The sequence below is a fragment of the Mobula hypostoma genome, chromosome 3 (assembly GCF_963921235.1).
Source record: "Mobula hypostoma chromosome 3, sMobHyp1.1, whole genome shotgun sequence".
Lineage (NCBI taxonomy): Eukaryota > Metazoa > Chordata > Chondrichthyes > Myliobatiformes > Myliobatidae > Mobula > Mobula hypostoma.
In genome coordinates this window covers 220,458,923-220,483,003 of record NC_086099.1, presented here as the reverse complement: position 1 = coordinate 220,483,003, position 24,081 = coordinate 220,458,923, and the positions used below count along the sequence as shown (strand labels likewise).

General features: G+C 46.0%; 1 long non-coding RNA gene across 1 annotated transcript in view; it reads right to left on the bottom strand.

The window, feature by feature from the left end:
* Nucleotides 1–5,241: 5,241 nt before the first annotated feature.
* LOC134343671 (uncharacterized) overlaps nucleotides 5,242–24,081 on the bottom strand; it is a 67,267-nt gene continuing 48,427 nt past the window's right edge. Inside the window, exons 3-4 of the long non-coding RNA XR_010017312.1 lie at nucleotides 9,154–9,315; nucleotides 5,242–5,749 (exon numbers count right to left, since the gene is read on the bottom strand). This is a non-coding gene — a long non-coding RNA (uncharacterized LOC134343671). The remainder of the gene's footprint in view (nucleotides 5,750–9,153; nucleotides 9,316–24,081) is intronic.

The window sequence follows — 24,081 nt, the reverse complement described above, 5'->3', positions numbered from 1 at the left end:
TCAGCACCACATAACTGGAGATCAAGATTTGAGATTGTTTAATGTCATTTACACTATACAAATGTAAAGGAGAATGAAATAATTGTTACTCCAGATCTGATGCAGGCCAAAAAAAACACACATTAAGATTAGAGAGACACAGTAATAATAATAAAACGCTATAAATATAAATACATAAGATAGTTTACTTTATTGCCGCCAAACAATTGATACTAGAATGTACAATCATCACAGCGATATTTGATTCTGCGCTTCCCAGCTGTAAGGAGCAAAGCCTCCGGATACCTGGTCTCAAGTTCACTGATGTTGGCATACAGTATGTTCAGAGCACACTCCACGTCCGCCTTGGGGGGAATGTAGACCGCTGTCAGTATGACCAAGGTGAATTCCCGTGGCAGATAGCAGCGACGACACTTCACCGACAGGTGTTCCAGGTCCAGGCTGCAGGAGCTTGTCAGTGCCACTGTGTCCGAGCACCACGCAGTGTTGATCAGTAGGCAGACACCACCTCCCCTCGTCTTGCCCGAAGACGCCGTGCGGTCTATCTGATGGATCGAAAATCCCTCCGGTCGGATGGCACAGTTGGGGGTGGCAGGGGAGTGCCAGGTCTCAGTGAAACAGAACACACAGCAGTTCTGCATCTCCCTGCAGTAGGTGAGTCTCCCTTTAAGATCATCCACCTTGTGGCTTGCACATTAGCTAGTAGGATGGTGGGCATAGGGACCTTGAAGCCCCTCAGCTTCAATCTGACCAACAGCCCAGCTCTTTTCCCACACTTCCTCGGTAAGTAGTGCATCTTTCCAGATTTCCATCGATGCAGTGTGTTGATGGCAGCTCTTTCAGGTTGGTGGTCGCGTTGTCGGGCGCTCCAGGTCGGGCTGAGTGACAAGGGAGGCTCCGCTGCCACTTCCAGCTGCAGGGGGCCCGGGCTGTCGATTGGGTCGGGCCCCGAAGCCGACACTTAATCCCGGAGGGCCGGGCTCCTGGCTGAAACAAGTCCGTAAACTGAGTCGCGGTTGCAGAGGTCTCTGCTCCAGCCAAGCCTCGGGATTGATTGCTGAGGTCGGCGGTGGAGGCCTCACTTCCAGCAACTGTGGATGGCCACCAATGGGGCTTTACGGTGGTCGCTCCGGAGAAGTGTCTTGGGCACCTTGAGGTCTCCGACGTCACTTCTGTGTGGTCGTCTGCTCCGGAGAGGTGCTGGTCGAATGGGCCATGTCTCCAAGCGCTCTGGCACGGTAGCAGACCGCGGGTCTCCGGGAACGTGGTGCGCCTTGCTGGTCGGGTCCAGGTGCGGTCCGGAGTTTAAGAAGCAGTTCTGGCACGGTGGTCTCCAACTGTGTCAGTAGCTTCGCCAGGGTGTTGCTGATCTTGATCTTGCTAGATTAGAAGGGTTTCTTGGGTATAGGATAATGGAGAGGGTAGTTTGCTCAGGACAGCACGCACAAAGTTGCCAGTTACCGCCGCCATCTTAACCTTTTTTTTGTATGTTTACATACATACGTTAATTGTATGTCCTTAAAGCGACACTGGCACACGAAAGTCTGTACACACAGTGACTCTACACCCCACTTTGTGCAGCTGGATTCTAGACTTCCTGTTGGATCGCTGACAGGTGGTAAGGATGGGCTGCCTGACCTCTGCCCCTCTGCCCCTCTGCCCCTCTGACCCTCAGCACAGGTGCCCCCCAGGGTTGAGTCCTGAGTGCCTTTCTCTACTCCCTTTACACCTTTACACCCACAACTGTACTGCCACACAAAGCTCCGATAAGCTGATCAAGTTCGCAGATAACACGACTTTGATCGCCCTTATTTCTCGTGGTGATGAGACAGCCCACAGAGGAGAGGTCAACACCCTGACACAGTGGTGCCAGGTTAACAACTTCTTCCTCAATGTCCAAAAAACAGAAGAGCTGATGGTGGATTACAGGAGGAACAGAGACAGTCTCACCCCAATCAACATCAATGGGACTGCGGCTGAGAGGGTGAGTAGCTTCAAGTTCCTCGGTTTGATTTATTACTCTTTCAAGTTTTTTTTCGAGGTTTTAGATTTGATCAGAAAGTTTTTCTCTCCTCTTTTTTTAGTTGTGTCCTCAAAATGGATTGCCCAGTCCCTTTTTGTTTTGTTTGTTCTGTTTTTTTAATAGTGTAGTGAGTTTTTTTTCCTCTCTATTTTAAAACCTATTTTTTTTCCTTTCTCCTTTTAACTGGTAAGAGGAGAATTGATATTTTCTTTTTTTAGTATTATATATTTTATACCAGTTTAATAATATCTATGATTTTTGACAGTGTCTATTTTAATTTTGGTTACTGAACTAATTCTCCTCTTGATTGTATCTATGTTTTTTTAAATCAATAAAAAGATTAATAAAGAAAGGAAGAAAGTTCCTCGGTATACACATCACCAAAGATCTCACCTTGACTGTACACATTGGCTTTGTGGCAAAAAAGCACAACAGCATCTCTTCCACCTCAGGCGACTGAAGAAGTTCAGCATGGGCTCCCAGATCCTCAAGACCTTCTACACGGGCACCATAGAGAGCATCCTGTCTGGCTGTATCACCACCTGGTACGAGAACTGCACCAACCTTGATCGCTGGGCACTGCAGAGAGTGGTACGGACTGTGGATGTGAACTTCCCTCCACTGAGGACACTTACAGCAGCAGATGCATAAAGGGGGCCTCGAGCATCATCGGGGCCACCAGTCACCACAACCATAAACTGCAAACACCAGGAATCCTGCAGTTGCTGGAATTTCAAGCAACACACATCAAAGTTGCTGGTGAACGCAGCAGGCCAGGCAGCATCTCTAGGAAGAGGTACAGTAGACGTTTCAGGCTGAGACCCTTCGTCAGGACTAACTGAAGGAAGAGTTAGTAAGAGATTTGAAAGTGGGAGGGGGAGGGGGAGATCCGAAATGATAGGAGAAGACAGGAGGGGGAGGGATGGAGCCAAGAGCTGGACAGGTGATTGGCAAAGGGGATATGAGAGGATCATGGGACAGGAGGCCCAGGGAGAAGGAAAGGGGGGAAACCCAGAGGATGGGCAAGGGGTATCGTCAGAGGGACAGAGGGAGAAAAGGAGACTCCTTTGTAGAGAGTACAGATGTGCATAGTCCAGCTCTCTTCAGCCTCCTGAGAAAGTAGAGGCGTTGGTGCACTTTCCTGATTGTGTAGAATGTGTTCTGGGACCGTGAGAGATTGTGCGAGATGTGCACTCCCAGGACTTTGTAACTGCTGTTGTTCAGGAGTGAGTGCAGTCAAAACTTGAGGAGCACAGCAGCCCTTGTAGGGCTTTCTCAGCTGGAGGATTGTATTCACCAGAGAATCCCGTTCCATTTTGTTATTCACACTGTGTAGTTCCCCTTGCAGAACACTGTGTGTAGTTGTGAGCACTTGTCAAGGGGATAGTTCAGCAATAAAGCACCCATCAGGCTCCTGAACTGCTGCAGTTAGCTTTAGAAGTTCAAAGTTCAAAGGCATAATAATAATAATAATAATACATAAGCAATAAATATCAAGAGATGAGATGAAGAGTCCTTGAAAGTGAATCCATAGGTTGTGGGAGCAGTTCAGTGATGGGGCAAGTGAAGCTGAGTGAAGTTATCCCCTTTGGTTCAGGAGCCTGATGGTTGATGGATAATAACTGTTCCTGAACGTGGTGGTGTGGATCCTGAGGCTCCCGTTCCTTCTTCCTGATGGCAGCAGTGAGGAGAGCATGTCCAGGGTGGTGGGGTCCCCGCTGATGGATGCTGCTTTCCTGCGACAACACTTTGTGTAGATGTGCTCAATGGTGGGGAGGGCTTTACCCGAGATTCACTGGCTATATCCATTACTTTTTGTAGGATTTTCCATTCAAGGGCATTGGTGTTTCCTTATAAGACTGTGATGTAGCCAATCAATATAACCTCTACCACACATCTACAGAAGTTAGTCTCAGTTACAGATGTCATGCTGAATCTTCACAAACTCCTGAGGAAGAAGAGACTTTCTTCATGATTGCACTTACGTGCTGAGCCCAGAGCAGGTCCTCTGAGATGATAACACCAAAGAATTTAAAGTTACTGACCCTCTCCATCTCTGATCCCCTGATGAGGACTGGCTCATGGATCGCTGGCTCCCTCCTCCTGAAGTCAATAATCAGCTCCTTGGTCTTGTTGACATTGAGTGAGAGCTTGTTGTTGTGGCTCCACTCAGCCAGGTTTTCAATCACCCTCCTATACTGATTCATCGCCACCTTTGACTCGGCCTACAACAGTGGGGTCATCTGCAAACTTGAATATGGCATGGGAGCTGTGCTTAGCTACACAGTCATAAGTGTAGAGTAGAGCAGGGGGCTAAGCACACAGCCTTGTAGTGCACGTGTGCTGATGGAGATTGTGGAGGAGATGCTGTTTCCAATCTGAACTGACTGGGGTCTGCAGGTGAGGAAATCAAGGATCCAATTGCACAAGGAGGTATTGAGAGGCCAAGCACCTTCTGGCTAGCTACCTTCCCCTCCCCCCCACCTTTACATTCTGGTACCTTCCTGCTTCCATCTCAGTGCTGCATTGGGGTCTCAGTCCGAAAAATCAACTGTCTATTCATTTCCATGGATGCTGCCTGACCTGCTGAGTTCCTCCTGCATTTTGTGTGCGTTGCTTTGAAGCTGATTGATTAGTTTTGAGGGGATGATAGTATTGAATACTGAGCTGTGGTCTATAAAGAGCATCCTGACATATGCATTTTTGTTGTCCAGATGTTCCAGGACTGAGCGAAGAGCCAGTGAAATGGCATCTGCTGTGGACTTGTTGTGACAGTAGGCAAATTGGAGTGGATCGAAGTCACTTTTCAAACAGCACTTGATAGGTTTCATCAGCAACCTCTCAAAGCACTTCATCACTGTGTATGTAAGTGTTACTGGGCAATAGTCATTGAAGTAAGTTGCCAAGTTCTTCTTAGGCACCAGTATAATTGAAGCCTGCTTACCACCCATTTAGAACTAATTCTATGACCTATGAACTCACTTTCAAGTTCTCTTTACTCAGTATTATTTCTTTTTTAATTTGCCCATTTCTGGGCACCCACCACTTTCCGTGTAAAAGAAAAATTGCTCCTTTAAACTTTCATCTTCTCACCTTAAATGCAGGCCCTCCAGTACTTAGATCAGATTAGATTAGATTATGAGGACATGCAGTCCTCTTTTATTGTCATTTAGTAATGCATGCATTAAGAAATGATACAATGTTCCTCCAGAATGATATCACAGAAACACAAGACAAACCAAGACTAAAAAAAAACTGACAAAAACCACAAAATTATAACATATAGTTACAACAGTGCAAAGCAATACTGTAATTTGATAAAGAACAGACCATGGGCACGGTAAAAAAAAGTCTCAAAGTCTCTCGAAAGTCCCATCATCTCACACAGATGGTTAAAGGGAGAAACTCTCCCTGCCATGAGCTTCCAGCGCCGCAAACTTGCCGACGCAGCATCCTGGAAGTACCCAACCACAGCCGACTCTGAGTCCGTCCGAAAACTTCAAGCCTCCGACCAGCCCTCCAACACCGAGCACCATCTCTGCCGAGCGCTTCGACCCCGTCCCGGCAACAGGCAGTAGGCAAAGCCAAGGATTTGGGACCTTCCCCTCCGGAGATTCTCAATCGCACAGTAGCAGCAGCAGCGAAGCAGGCATTTCAGAAGTTTCTCCAGGTGTTCCTCCATGCTTCTCAAGTCTGTCTCCATCAAATCAGGATCGTGCACGGCCCCTATTTAACAAATACAATATCAATTTGGAGCTGTGTCACGCCAACTTCTCCTCCCCCACCTTTATAAAGAAGATTCTGACTGTCTGCTCTATCAGTGCAGATGGAATGGCCTAACTCTGGTCCTGTGTCTCATCATTTTTGTAACCATCATCAGGTCTCCCCTTGGCCTCTGCTGCTCCGGAGAAAATAAGTTTGTCCAGCCTGCCCTTATGGCTCATGTCACCTCATCCTGCTGAACCTCTTCTGCAGTTTCTCGAAAGCCTCCACATCTTTCCTGTAACGGGGGCAACCAACAGCTGAATGCATCAGAATTTTATAAAGTTGCAACTTAACTTCCTGAATACTAAACTCAAGTCTTGTTTGATATACATGATTCATATCCCTCCATCCTTTGCAAATTCGTGTGTTTAACGGCCTTGGGGCGGCTCGGTAGTGTGACGCTATTACAGATCCGGTAGGAATTCCTGCTGCTGGAACACACAGAAAATGCTGGAGGGACTCAGCAGGTCAGGCAGCATCTATGGAAATGAATAAACAGTCGACACTTCGGGCCGAGACCCTTCATCAGGACTGGAAAGAAGGGGGGTAGATGCCAGAATAAAAAGGTCGGGGGTGGGGTAGGGAGACTAATTATAAGGTGATAGGTGAAGCCAGGTTGGTAGGAGAGGTAAAGGGCTGGAGAGGAAGGAATCTGATAGGAGAGGAGAGTGGTCCATAGGAGAAAGGGAAGGAGGAGGGGATCCAGGAGACTTGGAAGGTGAGAAGCAGTAAAATGCAGAGGATTGGAATAGAGGAAGGGGGCAGTGGGAGGGGAGATCAATATTCATGCCATCAGGTTGGAGGCTGCTCAGATAGACCACAAGGTGATGCTCCTCCACCCTGAGGGAGGCCTCATTGTGGCAGAAGAGGAGACCATGGACTGACATGGCGGAATGGGAAAGCAAATTAAAATATCTGGCCACCGGGAAGTTCCACGTTTAGTGGATGGAGTGTAGGTGCTCGAGGAAGAGATTTCCAGTGTCTGCAGACGTCCTCACGTTTAAAATTCCTGCCGCTGCCTGTGCAGAGTTTGTACGTTCTCCCAGTTCCCCAGGAGCTCCAGTTTCCTCCCATATGCCAAAGGCGGACAATTAGGGTTAATAACTGTGGACATGCTACGTTGGTGCAGGAAGCATGACGACACTTGCAGGGCTGCCCGCAGCACAATCCTCTCTCATCTGATTTGACACAAACACGTTTCACTGTACAATTTTATGTGTATGTTATTTAATACTTGTTATTTATTGATTTCTATCTGCACTTGCAGAGTTTGATGTCTATTGATCCTGTTTACAGTTACTGTTCTATAGATTCGCTAGGTATGCCTGCAAGAAAATGAATCTCAGGGTTGAGTGTGGTGACCTGTATGTGCTCTGATAACAAGTTTACTTCGAACTTTGTGTGACAGATAAAGTTAAGGTTTAATCAAACTCCTGCACCTCCCCCCGCCCCCCCCATGGTGGTAATAAGAGGAGATCATGTCCAGGACAGACAGGGTCCTTGGTGATAGATTGTCACCTCTCCAAACACCCTGTGCAAAGACTCCACACATGATTAGATGGGCCGAAGGGCCTGTTTCTGCGCTGTACTTTTTCTATGACTCTGTAACTCTGTGACCACTGCACCACCACCCATGGTAACTGTTCTAGGCGCACACCACTCTCTGTGTGTAAAACTAAAAACCTACCCGTCCATCTCCTTCAGAATCTTAGAATCAGAATCAGGTTTATTATCACTGACCTATGTTGCGAAACTTGTAGTTTTGTAGCAGCAGTACACTGCAATACCATAAAGATTACTATTTTACTGCAATACCATAAAAATTACTATCAATTACGGAAATGAGTATATTGTTCAAAAGGGGAATTAAGAAACAGCGTTCATGGTTTCATCGACTCTTCCTAAATCTGTTCTGAATCACAGAGTGTGAATCCTCAGGCTCCTGTGCCCCCCCCCCCCCCCGTGGTGGCAACAAGAGGAGATCACGTCCGGGACAGGGAGGGTCCTAGGTGATAGATTCTCGCCCCTCTCCCCAAACACCCTATGCAAAGACTCCACGACATGTCTGGATTGGGCCATTCAGAATTGCACACAGTGCTCCAAAGCCCAGCCAAAGTTTTAGGAGCATCTGTGGAGAGGAATAAAGTTTCGGTGTGGGGGGGGAATAGACAGATGCTGCCTGACCTGCGGAGATCCCCCAGCATTTTGTGTGCGTTGCTCTGGATTTCCAGCATCTCTTGTGTAATTAACCGGAGTTTTACACAGTCCCTGATCTCATCCTCAACGTCCAACCAATTAAGGTAAAACGTACGTCTCCTTCACCGTCAGCCCGCGCTCTGTGTTAGCATTTCCACGGCAGGATCATCGCCGTGTTTTGGCGGGAGCGCCGGGGGGGGGGGGGGGGAACTGGCCGAGATGGGAAGGTTTGGAACTAAAATTTTCACACACACACAATGAAGCTCAAGCCTTTCAACTTGCGGAGCGCATTTGTGGATGCGCCAGGTCTCCCCGTTCTCGGTGCGGTTCGCGCTCCGAGGGGCCGTGGTACGGGACCTTTCCCACAACCCAGCCGGCTTCGTGCTCGTTCCCCGCTGTCTGTGTCCGTGACTCCGGCTGTCGGTGCAGAGCAGCGGTCGGAGATATTTCACCAGGGTGACGCTTTCCAGATTCCTCCCGTCACGAATCCTTCCTGCCGGATTTCAGTCCGAGCGCCACGCGGAACCAGTTTGCGCTGAGACTCCGCGGCCACTTTATTAGGTACACCTGCACACCTGCTCGTTAATCCGACCAGCCAATCACGCGGCTGCAACTCAAAGCATAACAGCATGCGGGCGTGGCCAAGAGGTTCAATCTGACCAACCATCGGACTGGGCAAGAAATGTGACTTTGACAGTGGAATGATTGTTGGTGCCAGACGGGGTGGTTTGAGTATCTCTGAAACTGCTGCTGATCTCCTGGGATTTTCACGCACGGCAGTCTCTAGGGTTTACAGAGAATGGTGTGGAAACAAAAAACAAAACCTTCAGCGAGCAGCAGTTCTGTGGGTGAAAACACCTTGTTAATGAGAGAGGTCAGAGGAGAATGGCCAGACTGGTTCAAGCTGACAGGGACATGACAGTAACTCAAATAACCATGCGATATAACAGTGGTGTGCAGAAGAGCATCTCTGAATGCATAAGTCAAACCTTGAAGTAGATGACAACAGCAGCAGAAGACCACGGACATACATTCAGTAGCCGCTTTATCAGGTACAGGAGATACCTAATAAAGTGGCCACTGACTGTATATATAATTTGATAATAAATTTACCTTGGCTTTTGACTATACTTCCCATGTCTGCTGTACCAGTGGCCAAGGACACATACCTTACAGATGCTATAGTGCTCAAAGAGTGACAGCAGTCCAATGTCACTACGCCCAGAAATTCCTTTGAGGACCGTGATGTTACCATTGCCAGAATCCAACTCTACAACATCGTTGAAAACATTGGAGACAGCTTTACCAGTCAACAGCAGATTTACAAGCTCCTGTGAGAGAAGAAAAATAAATTTCTTACTTCTGGTTTACCTGGACTCAGCAATAGCACTTTCCTTTCTGATTTAGAGACCGAGGGTTCAAGACCCACTCTACGGAGCCAAGCTCATGATCTAGGCTGACATTCCAGTGCAGTGATCAAGGAGTACTGCACCATTAGACCTGCTGACTTCCCAGTGATAAACACAAGAGATTACACAAATGCTGGAAGTCCCAAGTAACACACATAGAAAATGGTGGAGGAACTCAGCAGGTCAGGCAGCATCTACGAAGAGCAATAAACAGATGGCATTTTGGGCCGATTCCTTTCATCAGGACTTCCCAACTCGATGTTAAACCAGGGCTCTTTATTGCTTGGTTGAATGTAAAAGAAACAAAGAACAAGAACAGTGATCAAGCCAACACTTATCTGTCAACTACCACTACTAAAAATCAGATAACTTTTCATTCATGTCAGTGCTGTTGGCAAACCGGCAGTTGCACTTGCCAAAGTTACAACCCAGAACAAAAATTGAAAGTTTCTCAGTTATGTGGCTCCTTAGTGCCACCGGGGAAAACAGGTTTTAATACCTCAGCTGAAAGTAAGCACATCTAATAGCAGCAGCCTAGTACTGTATTGCAGTCTCTGCTAAGATCTTCCTGCTTAAGTCTGTGGAATGAGATGTGGATCCACAGTCTTCAGATGAGGAGGTGACAGCACTCCCCAATGAACTATACTTCGTTATATAACTTTGCCAGGAATTATTCCCAAGTTTGCAGAGTATCTAACGCAAGCGTGGTTTTCACAGGTCCAGGAAAGCCCACTCTGTGAACATGAAAGTGGGATGAAAGCCCCTCACCTTTCATCAACGCACATCAAAAATTTGCGCAGCTCAACAGAGAGCTTGGCAACTGTTCAGAGAACCACCAGCGAGCAGCAGTTCTGTGGGTGAAAACACCTTGTAATGAGAGAGGTCAGAGGAGAATGGCCAGACTGGTTCAAGCTGACAGGAAGGAGATAGAAGCAGGAGGAGACCATTGGGTCCATCATATCTGGTTTTCTATCCCACCTCTGTATCAATTTCCCACAGCATCGACTAGGGATTGAAGTTGGAATAGGTATATTATTGTCACATGAAATAAGGTGCAGTGAAGGTCTGTCTTTTATGCCATCTACACAGATCATTTCATCGCATCAATGCATTGGGATAGAACGAGGGAAAACAATAATAGAGTGCGTAATAAATAGTTACAAAGCAAAACACACAAAATATGGGAGGAACTCTGCAGGTCAGGCAGCATCTATGGAAATGAATAGACAGTCGATGTTTCAAGCCAAGACCCTTCTTGAGGACTGGAAAGGGAGGGGGAAAGATGCCAGAATAAAAAGGTGGGGGCAGGTTGACTCTGTGGTTAAGAAGGCATACGGTGCATTGGCCTTCATCAATCATGGAATTGAGTTCAAGAGCCGAGAGGTAATGTTGCAGCTATACAGGACCCTGGTCAGGCCCCTCTTGGAGTACTGTGCTTAATTCTGGTCGCCTCACTACAGGAAGGATGTGGAAGCCATGGAAAGGATGCAGAGGAGATTTACAAGGATATTGCCTGGATTGGGGAGCATGCCTTATGAGAATAGATTGAGTGAACTAGGCCTTTTCTCCTTGGAGTGATGGATAATGAGAGGTGACTTGATAGAGATATATAAGATGATGAGAGGCATTGATTGTGTGGATAGTCAGAGGCTTTTCCCCAGGGCTGAAATGGCTAGCACAAGAGGGCACAGTTTTAAGGTGCTTGGAAGTAGGTTCAGAGGAGGTGTCAGGGTAAGTTTTTTTAAGTAGACAGTGGTGAATGCGTGGAATGGGCTACCGGCAACAGTGGTGGAGACGGTTACAATAGGGTCTTTTAAGAGACTCCTGGACAGGTACATGGGATTCAGAAAAACAGAGGGTTATGAGTAACCGTAGGTAATTTCTAAGGTAAGGACGCTGGGCACAGCTTTGTGGGCCGAGGGGCCTGTATTGTGCTGTAGGTTTTCCATGTTTCCATGTGTTGCTCCTCCACCCTGAGGGTGGTCTCATCTTGGCACAAGAGAAGGCCGTGGATCGACATGTTAATAGTGGAAACTGTGACGTAGGTTTGACATTTTCTGCCTATCTTATCTTGGTTTACTTGAGTCCAGTTTACATTTATCTTAATTTGGCACACCCCCTGGGCTCTCCCCACTATGTCCATCATATCTTCACACATTTACTCCACAGGCTAAAAATATTCCCTGAAGTTCCAAAGGCCCCCGTTGTGATGCTCACATCAGACGCCCCTCACCACCTCCCCCACACTCCAGACAAAAGTTTAGTGCCAACCCATACATCAGTGGAGTGCCATACTGGCTGAATACTGAACTAAGGAGTTAAAGCTGTGTTTTGATAACTTCCTCCCCTCCACATCTCTTCTCAATCATCTCCACGTCCTTGTGAGTCATCAGAATCAGTTTTGTTTTCACTGTCATACACGCAGTGAACATTGCTGTACGTATAAAGAGGTCTCTGAGTGTATGTCCGTGGTCTTCTGCTGCTGTCGCCCATCCGCTTCCAGGTTCAATGTGTTGTGCGTTCACAGGTATTTTCTGCACACCACTGTTGTAACACAGAGTTATTTAAGCCGTCTGGGTAGCCTCCAACCTGATGGCATGAACATTGACTTCTCAAACTTCAGCTAATGCCCCACTTCCCCCTCGTACCCCATCCGTTATTTATTTATTTATATACACACATTCTTTTTTCTCTGTCTCCTTTTTCTCCCTCTGTCCTTCTGACTATACCCCTCGCCCATCCTCTGGGTTCCCCCCGCCCCTCCCTGTTTTCTTTCTCCCTGGGCCTCCTGTCCCATGATCCTCTCATATCCCCTTTGCCAATCACCTGTCCAGCTCTTGGCCCCATCCCTCCCCCTCCTGTCTTCTCCTATCATTTTGGATCTCCCCCTCCCCCTCCCACTTTCAAATCTCTTACTAGCTCTTCCTTCAGTTAGTCCCGACCAAGGGTCTCAACCCAAAACATCAACTGTACCTCTTCCTAGAGATGCTGCCTGGCCTGCTGCATTCACCAGCAACTTTGTTATGTGTTATTTAAGTTACTGTCAGCTTGAACCAGTCTGGCCATTCTCCTCTGACCTCACTCATTAACAAGGCATTTTAACCCACAGAACTGTGGCTCACTAGACGTTTTCTGTTTTTGGCTCCATCCTCCGTATACCCTGCAGACTGTTGTGTGAGAAATTCCCAGGTCAGCAATTTCTGAAATACTCAAACCACCCTGTCTGGCACCAGCAATCATTCCACAGTCAAAATTACTTAGGTCACATTTCTTCCCCATTCTGATGTTTAGTCTGAGCAACAACTGAACTTCTTGACCATATCTACATGCTTTTATACATAAAGTGGCTGCCACGTGATTGGCTGATTAGATATTTGCATTAATGAGCAGGTGCACAGGTGTATCGGATAATGAGGCCACTGAGTGTACATTGACATAGATTCCCTTCCCTTGTAAAGGAGCTATGTAAAGTACTAATTTTCCTTTCGACAACAAACTGAACCCTATATATAAGTTCAAGGTCACCAGTGGAATAAAAGCGAACGAGCAACAGTGAGTTAAAATGGTAGAGTCATGGAGCACTACAGCACAGAAACAGTCCCTTCGGCCCATCTAGTCCATGCTGAACTGTTATTCTGTAATAGGTTTCCCCCTCTGATTTATGTTAACATGACTATCTCTGAAATATACATAAAATGAAATAAAATTCCATTCAAAACTTCATGGTTCAATAGGTGAATTTACAATAAATACACATTCTGATGTTTGCACAATATTCAGTTAGGAGCAGCCGAAGTTCAAAAGGGATCTTTTTTGATATTAAATTACTAAGTACATTGACAGCAGACATGTTTATACAACACCATTCCTTCCCGGGACGCGGAACTCCAACAAGAAAGGGCATTGGCTTAAGGTGAGAGGGGAAACATTTAATGGAAACCGGTGGTACAATATTTTTTCACCTAGAGGCAGGTGGGTATATGGAACTAACTGAAGAGGAATTAGTAGAGGTGGGTACAACTGACACAGATAGGAAAGGTTTTGAAGGATATAGGCCATGCTTCTGCAAAACAGCAAATCTCACACCATATGCCTGTGATAACTCAGCAGTTCAGGTAGCACTTATGGAGAGGAATAAATGATCCACATTTTTGGCCAAGACCCTTGGGTCTCAGCCAGAAAATAACAACTGTTTATTCCTCTCCAGAGATGGTGCCTGATCTGCTGAGTTCCTCTAGCAGTTTGTGTATATGTTGCCCTGGATTTCCAGCATCTGCAGAATCTCTTGAGTTCCTGTCAGTGATAACAAACCTGATTCTAATTCTGATTTACTCATCTCTACTATGGGTAGAATTTTCTAGCCATTTCCTCTACCTAAGGGTCACACGGCAGTGTGGCGGCTAGCAAAGCAGTTTACAGTATTCTTCAGTTTGTACATTCTCCCTGTCACCATGTGGGTTTCCTCCAAGTGTTCTGCTTTTCTCCCATGTTCCAAGGACATATGGGTTAGTAAGTTGTGGGCTGTCATGGTGAGCACTGTTATATGATTCACACCATCATCATCATCAGGTGCCGTGCCCAGTTTGAGCTTTGATTGCCATGGCCCACACACTCCTATTTCGGGTCAAGTGGATCAATTCATTGGTATTCATTTCCAGTTCTCTGGCTGCTGTCTCCATCATCATTTGTCTTTGTCTTCCTCTTGCTTTCTTCCCTTCAATCTTTCCCATCATTACCGTGCATTCTAACTCCTCTTTCCTAATCACATGTCCAATGATGTAAACACAAGGAATTCTGCAGATGCTGGAAATTCAAGCAACACACATCAAAGTTGCTGGTGAACGCAGCAGGCCAGGCAGCATCTCTAGGAAGAGGTACAGTCGACGTTTCAGGCTGAGTCCTGACGAAGGGTCTCAGCCCGAAACGTCGACTGTACCTCTTCCTAGAGATGCTGCCTGGCCTGCTGCGTTCACCAGCAACTTTGATGTGTGTCACACGTCCGATGAAGTTACATTGCCTTTTCATGATCTCATACATTATTTCTCTTTTTGTATTTGCTCTGTTCATGACATCCTCGTTAGATATTCGTTTCGTACATAATATTCTTTGCATCCTCCTCAAAAACCACATCTCTGCTGCTTCAATTCATTTCCTCATGTTACTAGATATTGTCCAACATTCTGAGCCATATAACATAACTGGATAGATGTAACATTTCAGTGCTCTGAGGTGGGTTGTCGTGCCGAGTTTAGTGTTGGTCAGTATACTCTTCATTCTCGTAAAGGTGTCTTTCACCATCCCTATTCTTCTTTTGATGTCCATGTGCACCTGCCATCTGACGTCTCCCAGCTTCCTAAGTAGCAAAAGTTCTGTACTTGTTTTATGCCTTCCCCGTCTATTGTCGGCCTGCAGATAGGATTCTCCTTCTTTTTGGATATCACCTTACATTCTGTCTTTTTGCAATTGATAATTGATTGTTAGTTGCAAGTACGGAGGAAGAACTACAAAACTTAATTGATATAATTGTTGAAGAAAGTGGAAAAATGGGTCTATCTATCAGTTGCAAAAAGACAGAATGTATGACTCACACACAGAGACAGAAACAAGAGGTTATACACAGGAATTCCAACAGAGCATTGATGATTCAACTGAGTGACACCGTGAGGCAAGTCATTCTCAAAACAAGGACCACGATAAGTGCTAATCAGGAGTCCTCTTTAAATAATCACAGTACACGGAAAAACCCGTGACAGTCAAAATAAACTTGTCAAGGTTAAACAGAAAGGACAAGTGCTGAACGACTCTAGTTAAGCCAACAATGGCCAAATACAAGTGCTCTGGAAACTTCAGAGCCCAAAGATCCATGGTTAGCCCCATAGGCCCAGAGGGCCCATGACAGTGGGCACACTATGTTGGCATCCAAAGTGTGGTGATACTTGTGGGCTGCCCCCAGCACGTCCTCGGTCCTCGGACTGTGTTGGTCAATGACGCAAACAACACATCCCACTGTATGCTTGTGACTTAGTCCTAATCTTAAACACAAGAAATTCTGCAGACAGGTTGAATCTGACACACAAATGCTGGAGGAACTCGGGAGGTCAGAAAGCAACCACAAAGAGGAATAAGCGGTCGACATTCCGGGCCAAGACTATTCTTAATCTTACTGTTATGTCGCTCTGCCTAGGTCTTGCTGCATGCAGACGTGAGGCTGCTACAGTCACTGAGGAGTTGTGGTTGGAATTGAATAAGGCACAGTCATCAACAAACTGATTTATCATGGAAGGATGATCTGTGATAAAGATACTAAAGATGGCTGGGTCTTGGCCAGTGACTGAATCAGAATCAGAAGCTGATTTACTTACTTATTGAGAATAAATGTGGAATAGGTCCTTCCCGCCCTTTGAGCCACACCACCCAGCAATCCCCCGATTTAACCCTCACCTAACCACAGAATCATGTACAATACCCAATTAACCTACTCTAACTGGTACATCTTTGGACTGTGGGAGGAAACCGGAGCACCTGGAGGAAACCCACGCGGTCACAGGGAGAACGTACAAACTCCTTACGGGCAGCAGCGGGAAATGAACCGGGGTCACTGGTGCTGTAAAGTGCTGTGCTAGCCCACTACGCTACTGTGCCACCCCAAAATTATCAATGGTTTATATCCTTGAAATTTGTTTTCTTGTGGCAGCAGTATCGTGCAAAGACATAAATTTACTGTAAATTATAAAATAATGCAGGAAGAAAAGAATAATGCATTCAAAAAGACATCATCATCATGTTATGTGCCGTGTCATACGAATGGGCAGTTGTGGTCTTTCCATCGCCAGGATTGTTCTTGGCAATTTTTCCTACAGAAGTGGTTTGCCATTGTCTTCTTCTGGGCAGTGTCTTTACAAGACGGGTGATCCCAGCCATTATCAGTACTCTTCACAGATTGTCTGCCGGTGTCAGTGGTTGCAGAACCAGGACGTGTGATATACACCGGCTGCTCCCATGGCTTCGCATGACCCTGATCGAGGGGGAGGGGGGGCTAAACAGGGGCTACACCGGGGCTACACCTTACCCCTGGGTGACCTGCAGGCTAGCGGAGGGAAGGAGCGCCTTACACCTCCTTTGGTAGAGACGTATCTCCAGCCCGCCACCCAAAAAAAAAAGACAAAATTACAATGAATAGTAGTGGAGGGGGGCAGAATAATAAGGAGGAATGGTGAGGTAGTGTCCCTGGGTTCTGTAATCTGATGCCGGTGGGGTAGAAAGCGAGTGTGTGTCTTCAATTTTCCCTTCAATCTTTCCCATAATTACCGTGCATTCTAACTCCTCTTTCCTAAATACATGTCCAATGATGTAAACACAAGGAATTCTGCAGATGCTGGAAATTCAAGCAACACACATCAAAGTTGCTGGTGAACGCAGCAGGCCAGGCAGCATCTCTAGGAAGAGGTGCAGTCGACGTTTCAGGCTGAGTCCTGACGAAGGGTCTCAGCCCGAAACGTCGACTGTACCTCTTCCTAGAGATGCTGCCTGGCCTGCTGCGTTCACCAGCAACTTTGATGTGTGTCACATGTCCGATGAAGTTACCTTGCCTTTTCATGATCTCATACATTATTTCTCTTTTTGTATTTGCTCTGTTCATGACATCCTCGTTAGATATTCGTTTCGTACATAATATTCTTTGCATCCTCCTCAAAAACCACATCTCTGCTGCTTCAATTCATTTCCTCATGTTACTAGATATTGTCCAACATTCTGAGCCATATAACATAACTGGATAGATGTAACATTTCAGTGCTCTGAGGTGGGTTGTCGTGCCGAGTTTAGTGTTGGTCAGTATACTCTTCATTCTCGTAAAGGTGTCTTTCACCATCCCTATTCTTCTTTTGATGTCCATGTCGCACCTGCCATCTGACGTCTCCCAGCTTCCTAAGTAGCAAAAGTTCTGTACTTGTTTTATGTCTTCCCCGTCTATTGTCGGCCTGCAGATAGGATTCTCCTTCTTTTTGGATATCACCTTACATTCTGTCTTTTTGCAATTGATAATTGATTGTTAGTTGCAAGTACGGAGGAAGAACTACAAAACTTAATTGATATAATTGTTGAAGAAAGTGGAAAAATGGGTCTATCTATCAGTTGCAAAAAGACAGAATGTATGACTCACACACAGAGACAGAAACAAGAGGTTATACACAGGAATTCCAACAGAGCATTGATGATTCAACTGAGTGACACCGTGAGGCAAGTCATTCTCAAAACAAGGACCCCACGATAAGTGCTAATCAGGAGTCCTCTTTAAATAATCACAGTACACGGAAAAACCCGTGACAGTCAAAATAAACTTGTCAAGGTTAAACAGAAAGGACAAGTGTTGAACGACTCTAGTTAAGCCAACAATGGCCAAATACAAGTGCTCTGGAAACTTCAGAGCCCAAAGATCCATGGTTAGCCCCATAGGCCCAGAGGGCCCATGACAGTGGGCACACTATGTTGGCATCCAAAGTGCTGACACTTGTGAGCTGCCCCCAGCACGTCCTCGGTCCTCGGACTGTGTTGGTCAATGACGCAAACAACACATCCCACTGTATGCTTGTGACTTAGTCCTAATCTTAAACACAAGAAATTCTGCAGACAGGTTGTATCTGACACACAAATGCTGGAGGAACTCGGGAGGTCAGAAAGCAACCACAAAGAGGAATAAGCGGTCGACATTCCGGGCCAAGACTATTCTTAATCTTACTGTTATGTCGCTCTGCCTAGGTCTTGCTGCATGCAGACGTGAGGCTGCTACAGTCACTGAGGAGTTGTGGTTGGAATTGAATAAGGCACAGTCATCAACAAACTGATTTATCATGGAAGGATGATCTGTGATAAAGATGCTAAAGATGGCTGGGTCTTGGCCAGTGACTGAATCAGAATCAGAAGCTGATTTACTTATTTATTGAGAATAAATGTGGAATAGGTCCTTCCCGCCCTTTGAGCCACACCACCCAGCAATCCCCCGATTTAACCCTCACCTAACCACAGAATCATCTACAATGCCCAATTAACCTACTCTAACTGGTACATCTTTGGACTGTGGGAGGAAACCGGAGCACCTGGAGGAAACCCACGCGGTCACAGGGAGAACGTACAAACTCCTTACAGGCAGCAGCGGGAAATGAACCGGGGTCACTGGTGCTGTAAAGTGCTGTGCTAGCCCACTACACTACTGTGCCACCCCAAAATTATCAATGGTTTATATCCTTGAAATTTGTTTTCTTGTGGCAGCAGTATCGTGCAAAGACATAAATTTACTGTAAATTATAAAATAATGCAGGAAGAAAAGAATAATGCATTCAAAAAGACATCATCATCATGTTATGTGCCGTGTCATACGAATGGGCAGTTGTGGTCTTTCCATCGCCAGGATTGTTCTTGGCAATTTTTCCTACAGAAGTGGTTTGCCATTGTCTTCTTCTGGGCAGTGTCTTTACAAGACGGGTGATCCCAGCCATTATCAGTACTCTTCACAGATTGTCTGCCGGTGTCAGTGGTTGCAGAACCAGGACGTGTGATATACACCGGCTGCTCCCATGGCTTCGCATGACCCTGATCGAGGGGGAGGGGGGGCTAAACAGGGGCTACACCGGGGCTACACCTTACCCCTGGGTGACCTGCAGGCTAGCGGAGGGAAGGAGCGCCTTACACCTCCTTTGGTAGAGACGTATCTCCAGCCCGCCACCCAAAAAAAAAGACAAAATTACAATGAATAGTAGTGGAGGGGGGCAGAATAATAAGGAGGAATGGTGAGGTAGTGTCCCTGGGTTCTGTAATCTGATGCCGGTGGGGTAGAAAGCGAGTGTGTGTCTTCAATTTTCCCTTCAATCTTTCCCATAATTACCGTGCATTCTAACTCCTCTTTCCTAATCACATGTCCAATGATGTAAACACAAGGAATTCTGCAGATGCTGGAAATTCAAGCAACACACATCAAAGTTGCTGGTGAACGCAGCAGGCCAGGCAGCATCTCTAGGAAGAGGTGCAGTCGACGTTTCAGGCTGAGTCCTGACGAAGGGTCTCAGCCCGAAACGTCGACTGTACCTCTTCCTAGAGATGCTGCCTGGCCTGCTGCGTTCACCAGCAACTTTGATGTGTGTCACATGTCCGATGAAGTTACCTTGCCTTTTCATGATCTCATACATTATTTCTCTTTTTGTATTTGCTCTGTTCATGACATCCTCGTTAGATATTCGTTTCGTACATAATATTCTTTGCATCCTCCTCAAAAACCACATCTCTGCTGCTTCAATTCATTTCCTCATGTTACTAGATATTGTCCAACATTCTGAGCCATATAACATAACTGGATAGATGTAACATTTCAGTGCTCTGAGGTGGGTTGTCGTGCCGAGTTTAGTGTTGGTCAGTATACTCTTCATTCTCGTAAAGGTGTCTTTCACCATCCCTATTCTTCTTTTGATGTCCATGTCGCACCTGCCATCTGACGTCTCCCAGCTTCCTAAGTAGCAAAAGTTCTGTACTTGTTTTATGTCTTCCCCGTCTATTGTCGGCCTGCAGATAGGATTCTCCTTCTTTTTGGATATCACCTTACATTCTGTCTTTTTGCAATTGATAATTGATTGTTAGTTGCAAGTACGGAGGAAGAACTACAAAACTTAATTGATATAATTGTTGAAGAAAGTGGAAAAATGGGTCTATCTATCAGTTGCAAAAAGACAGAATGTATGACTCACACACAGAGACAGAAACAAGAGGTTATACACAGGAATTCCAACAGAGCATTGATGATTCAACTGAGTGACACCGTGAGGCAAGTCATTCTCAAAACAAGGACCCCACGATAAGTGCTAATCAGGAGTCCTCTTTAAATAATCACAGTACACGGAAAAACCCGTGACAGTCAAAATAAACTTGTCAAGGTTAAACAGAAAGGACAAGTGTTGAACGACTCTAGTTAAGCCAACAATGGCCAAATACAAGTGCTCTGGAAACTTCAGAGCCCAAAGATCCATGGTTAGCCCCATAGGCCCAGAGGGCCCATGACAGTGGGCACACTATGTTGGCATCCAAAGTGCTGACACTTGTGAGCTGCCCCCAGCACGTCCTCGGTCCTCGGACTGTGTTGGTCAATGACGCAAACAACACATCCCACTGTATGCTTGTGACTTAGTCCTAATCTTAAACACAAGAAATTCTGCAGACAGGTTGTATCTGACACACAAATGCTGGAGGAACTCGGGAGGTCAGAAAGCAACCACAAAGAGGAATAAGCGGTCGACATTCCGGGCCAAGACTATTCTTAATCTTACTGTTATGTCGCTCTGCCTAGGTCTTGCTGCATGCAGACGTGAGGCTGCTACAGTCACTGAGGAGTTGTGGTTGGAATTGAATAAGGCACAGTCATCAACAAACTGATTTATCATGGAAGGATGATCTGTGATAAAGATGCTAAAGATGGCTGGGTCTTGGCCAGTGACTGAATCAGAATCAGAAGCTGATTTACTTATTTATTGAGAATAAATGTGGAATAGGTCCTTCCCGCCCTTTGAGCCACACCACCCAGCAATCCCCCGATTTAACCCTCACCTAACCACAGAATCATCTACAATGCCCAATTAACCTACTCTAACTGGTACATCTTTGGACTGTGGGAGGAAACCGGAGCACCTGGAGGAAACCCACGCGGTCACAGGGAGAACGTACAAACTCCTTACAGGCAGCAGCGGGAAATGAACCGGGGTCACTGGTGCTGTAAAGTGCTGTGCTAGCCCACTACACTACTGTGCCACCCCAAAATTATCAATGGTTTATATCCTTGAAATTTGTTTTCTTGTGGCAGCAGTATCGTGCAAAGACATAAATTTACTGTAAATTATAAAATAATGCAGGAAGAAAAGAATAATGCATTCAAAAAGACATCATCATCATGTTATGTGCCGTGTCATACGAATGGGCAGTTGTGGTCTTTCCATCGCCAGGATTGTTCTTGGCAATTTTTCCTACAGAAGTGGTTTGCCATTGTCTTCTTCTGGGCAGTGTCTTTACAAGACGGGTGATCCCAGCCATTATCAGTACTCTTCACAGATTGTCTGCCGGTGTCAGTGGTTGCAGAACCAGGACGTGTGATATACACCGGCTGCTCCCATGGCTTCGCATGACCCTGATCGAGGGGGAGGGGGGGCTAAACAGGGGCTACACCGGGGCTACACCTTACCCCTGGGTGACCTGCAGGCTAGCGGAGGGAAGGAGCGCCTTACACCTCCTTTGGTAGAGACGTATCTCCAGCCCGCCACCCAAAAAAAAAGACAAAATTACAATGAATAGTAGTGGAGGGGGGCAGAATAATAAGGAGGAATGGTGAGGTAGTGTCCCTGGGTTCTGTAATCTGATGCCGGTGGGGTAGAAAGCGAGTGTGTGTCTTCAATTTTCCCTTCAATCTTTCCCATAATTACCGTGCATTCTAACTCCTCTTTCCTAATCACATGTCCAATGATGTAAACACAAGGAATTCTGCAGATGCTGGAAATTCAAGCAACACACATCAAAGTTGCTGGTGAACGCAGCAGGCCAGGCAGCATCTCTAGGAAGAGGTGCAGTCGACGTTTCAGGCTGAGTCCTGACGAAGGGTCTCAGCCCGAAACGTCGACTGTACCTCTTCCTAGAGATGCTGCCTGGCCTGCTGCGTTCACCAGCAACTTTGATGTGTGTCACATGTCCGATGAAGTTACCTTGCCTTTTCATGATCTCATACATTATTTCTCTTTTTGTATTTGCTCTGTTCATGACATCCTCGTTAGATATTCGTTTCGTACATAATATTCTTTGCATCCTCCTCAAAAACCACATCTCTGCTGCTTCAATTCATTTCCTCATGTTACTAGATATTGTCCAACATTCTGAGCCATATAACATAACTGGATAGATGTAACATTTCAGTGCTCTGAGGTGGGTTGTTGTGCCGAGTTTAGTGTTGGTCAGTATACTCTTCATTCTCGTAAAGGTGTCTTTCACCATCCCTATTCTTCTTTTGATGTCCATGTGCACCTGCCATCTGACGTCTCCCAGCTTCCTAAGTAGCAAAAGTTCTGTACTTGTTTTATGTCTTCCCCGTCTATTGTCGGCCTGCAGATAGGATTCTCCTTCTTTTTGGATATCACCTTACATTCTGTCTTTTTGCAATTGATAATTGATTGTTAGTTGCAAGTACGGAGGAAGAACTACAAAACTTAATTGATATAATTGTTGAAGAAAGTGGAAAAATGGGTCTATCTATCAGTTGCAAAAAGACAGAATGTATGACTCACACACAGAGACAGAAACAAGAGGTTATACACAGGAATTCCAACAGAGCATTGATGATTCAACTGAGTGACACCGTGAGGCAAGTCATTCTCAAAACAAGGACCCCACGATAAGTGCTAATCAGGAGTCCTCTTTAAATAATCACAGTACACGGAAAAACCCGTGACAGTCAAAATAAACTTGTCAAGGTTAAACAGAAAGGACAAGTGTTGAACGACTCTAGTTAAGCCAACAATGGCCAAATACAAGTGCTCTGGAAACTTCAGAGCCCAAAGATCCATGGTTAGCCCCATAGGCCCAGAGGGCCCATGACAGTGGGCACACTATGTTGGCATCCAAAGTGCTGACACTTGTGAGCTGCCCCCAGCACGTCCTCGGTCCTCGGACTGTGTTGGTCAATGACGCAAACAACACATCCCACTGTATGCTTGTGACTTAGTCCTAATCTTAAACACAAGAAATTCTGCAGACAGGTTGTATCTGACACACAAATGCTGGAGGAACTCGGGAGGTCAGAAAGCAACCACAAAGAGGAATAAGCGGTCGACATTCCGGGCCAAGACTATTCTTAATCTTACTGTTATGTCGCTCTGCCTAGGTCTTGCTGCATGCAGACGTGAGGCTGCTACAGTCACTGAGGAGTTGTGGTTGGAATTGAATAAGGCACAGTCATCAACAAACTGATTTATCATGGAAGGATGATCTGTGATAAAGATGCTAAAGATGGCTGGGTCTTGGCCAGTGACTGAATCAGAATCAGAAGCTGATTTACTTATTTATTGAGAATAAATGTGGAATAGGTCCTTCCCGCCCTTTGAGCCACACCACCCAGCAATCCCCCGATTTAACCCTCACCTAACCACAGAATCATCTACAATGCCCAATTAACCTACTCTAACTGGTACATCTTTGGACTGTGGGAGGAAACCGGAGCACCTGGAGGAAACCCACGCGGTCACAGGGAGAACGTACAAACTCCTTACAGGCAGCAGCGGGAAATGAACCGGGGTCACTGGTGCTGTAAAGTGCTGTGCTAGCCCACTACACTACTGTGCCACCCCAAAATTATCAATGGTTTATATCCTTGAAATTTGTTTTCTTGTGGCAGCAGTATCGTGCAAAGACATAAATTTACTGTAAATTATAAAATAATGCAGGAAGAAAAGAATAATGCATTCAAAAAGACATCATCATCATGTTATGTGCCGTGTCATACGAATGGGCAGTTGTGGTCTTTCCATCGCCAGGATTGTTCTTGGCAATTTTTCCTACAGAAGTGGTTTGCCATTGTCTTCTTCTGGGCAGTGTCTTTACAAGACGGGTGATCCCAGCCATTATCAGTACTCTTCACAGATTGTCTGCCGGTGTCAGTGGTTGCAGAACCAG